This window comes from Equus caballus, chromosome 21 (assembly GCF_041296265.1).
Source record: "Equus caballus isolate H_3958 breed thoroughbred chromosome 21, TB-T2T, whole genome shotgun sequence".
NCBI classification, from domain to species: domain Eukaryota; kingdom Metazoa; phylum Chordata; class Mammalia; order Perissodactyla; family Equidae; genus Equus; species Equus caballus.
This window is the reverse complement of record NC_091704.1, coordinates 15857408-15860218: the sequence shown is the minus strand read 5'-3', so window position 1 is coordinate 15860218 and position 2811 is coordinate 15857408.

The following is a 2811-nucleotide window of genomic DNA, read 5'->3' as shown; positions in this document are numbered from 1 at the left end:
ACTTCTCATCTTGCCTTCTTTTTCATCCTACGTTACATCCCAATTTTTAACACCCCAAAGGAGCCTCTGCTAGCTGTGCAGAATCAGTCTCAGGACCTGTGGCCGACTTGTGGAGTTTCCTAAGGACATCTGGAGCACTCTGAGATATGAAATAGGTATTAAGAATCACTGTACCACCCTGGGTCTCAGGGTATATCACCTGAGCAGTCCCCAGCCTCTAGAAAGAAAGGTGGAGGGGTTTTCCACAGGGCCTTGTTGGACCTCTCTTAATTTAGACCAGTTAATGGAAGGCTGGTTTCCTGTTTGCATGGCTTTCAAAAGCAGACCCTGAAATGTCCTAGGTTTAACAGCACAGCTGACTTTCCCTTGGCTTTGAGGAGGATGGGTAACAGCCTTTGACTATCTGCCCAGGTAGGAGCGTTTGTGGAAAAGCTTTGCTTTGTCAGGCTTATGAATTCCCATGGGTCAGCCCTCCATCTAGTGTGTGCTTTCCACTGTAAATAAAAGGGCTGGAAGGACCCCTGGCTTTACAAGCCTGCATGTACTGCACAGTGCTGACAGCTCTTCCAGCTCTAGCCTGATCTCGGTGTCCAGCCTGCAGAGAAGTGACTGGATGCCGAGCCCCCTCCACTGCCACTCTTGCTGCTCACGTCACTGGGGCTGAGCTGGGCCATGGGGAGTGCAGAGCCCCTGCAGCAGGGCACCTGCCTGGCCTCAGGCTGCCCCTCCCACTGCTGCCACCCCACTACTACTGCAGCTGGGACCCCACTCCCAGCCCTGGCATGATCTGTGCTTCCACCGTGGCTGCAGCGATGGGGCAGGGGGGCACCAGGCCACCTGGTGCTGCATCCTGGATGCTTTCCCTCTGTGCCACCACCTACGAGGGCTGTGTCAGAGATTGTCTGTAGAAGGGCGGAAAGAGCTATGGAGAGCCCCCACCCCCCATATGCTGGGGTCTTTTCTTTTCTTTTTTTTTTTTTAAAGATTTTATTTTTTCCTTTTTCTCCCCAAAGCCCCCCAGTACATAGTTGTCTATTCTTCATTGTGGGTCCTTCTGGTTGTGGCATGTGGGACGCTGCCTCAGCGTGGTCTGACGAGCAGTGCCATGTCCGCGCCCAGGATTCGAACCAACGAAACACTGGGCCGCCTGCAGCGGAGCGCGCGAACTTAACCACTCGGCCATGGGGCCAGCCCCTGGGGTCTTTTCTTATGGTCCTGTTCCAACCTCCCAGGAGCAGCTTATAATGGTTAGTGGTGATGGAGATGCTACCAAATTTTGCTAATAGGAGGTTTAGCACTGTAGTATCCTGAAAGCAGACCCAAGCCAAGTAACAAAATCCTTAAATGGAAAAGAAAAGTGATAGAAGCTGGGTTTTACCCAGGGACTACCCATAAAGAGGACAAGGAAAAGAGGGGAACATAGCAGTTTGGAAAGCCAGACACAAAAAAACTAGATCAACATCAGGCATCCCCAAACTCAAAGACAGACTCAACTACTCGAGAGGGAGTTTAACCCCACCTAAGAGGACCCCTCCTCCTGTCACAGACATAACACAAGAGGGACTTGACCTCATGCTCAGTGATTACACAAACTCAGCAGTTCCAAGCGGCCTCAAGCCCACATAAGACAGACTCAGAGTCTCCAGGGGCACCTCGAATCCACACCTCATCACTCCAGAGGGGACTCAACCTCTAGAGGGGACTCAAACCCTACTAATGACTCATCAAGGGTTAGATTGCTCCCATTTTGCCAGATCCCAAGTACTGGGCCTCTCCAATGACCGGGTCGTGCAATCCCTCAATTACTTCAGAGGAGACTCGAACCCCGAAAAGACAGCCAGAGTGGACTTGAACCCCGCAAAGACAGAGCCAGTATTGGTAACGCCCATAACAGAACACCTAAGGATAAATTCCCTTTCCTGGACATCAGCGTCATGTAGACCTGCTAATTTGCAACTGAAAATCTACTTGAAACTTTGATGAATATGTATTCTGGGCATGTTTCATGTATGTTCTTTGTTCTAAAAATGTATAAAACTATACTGAAAACCATGTTTCTCTGGAACACTTTCTTTATCGAGACTGCCTTCCTGGATTATAGTCCTCAGCCTGGGTCAAGTAAATGTCACCTTATCTCTCTTATCTGTAGAATGGTCATTGGTTATTTGCAGTGACACCAAGCTGTAGTAGATTTTCTTGAACAATGTTTCATTTGTCTCTAGGACCATTTCCAGAGATCTAAAATGGATTTGCATTTATAATTTTCACTCTGCTCACAAGAGAATAGGTACACAGAGTTCTTCATGCTATCATGCCAGAGGTCAACCTTTATGTCTGATATTTTTAAAACCAGGTTTCACATATTGCTAAATTAAAATGAATATGAAATCTAAGGTTATGGAAAAGAGGAAGGAAGTCAATTAAAACAGAAAGTGTGAAAAAAAAAAACAGCCCAGAAAAGTGGTAGATCAAGTTATCTCCCAATGAAACGAAATTGAGTAACACCTGCAGTGTGTCATAATAGGACATCTAGCATTTCCACCCTAGAGAGAAGGCAGAGGGCAGCAGGGTCTTGATCAGCCCAGTAAAGGCTGCTATGGGACTTCTCCTATGGGAATTCAAATAGGAAACTCAGACTCAATACGTCTAAACTGAACTCCTAATTTCCACCCAAGACTTGCCCCTCTGCTGGTTCCAAAATGATTCCATTGACCTATTTTCCAGTCATGCATATTTTTGAAGTTTGTTGTTATTTTTCAATATACTTCATTGCAGTCAGAGTATAGGTACTATGGTATGGATCCTTTGGGA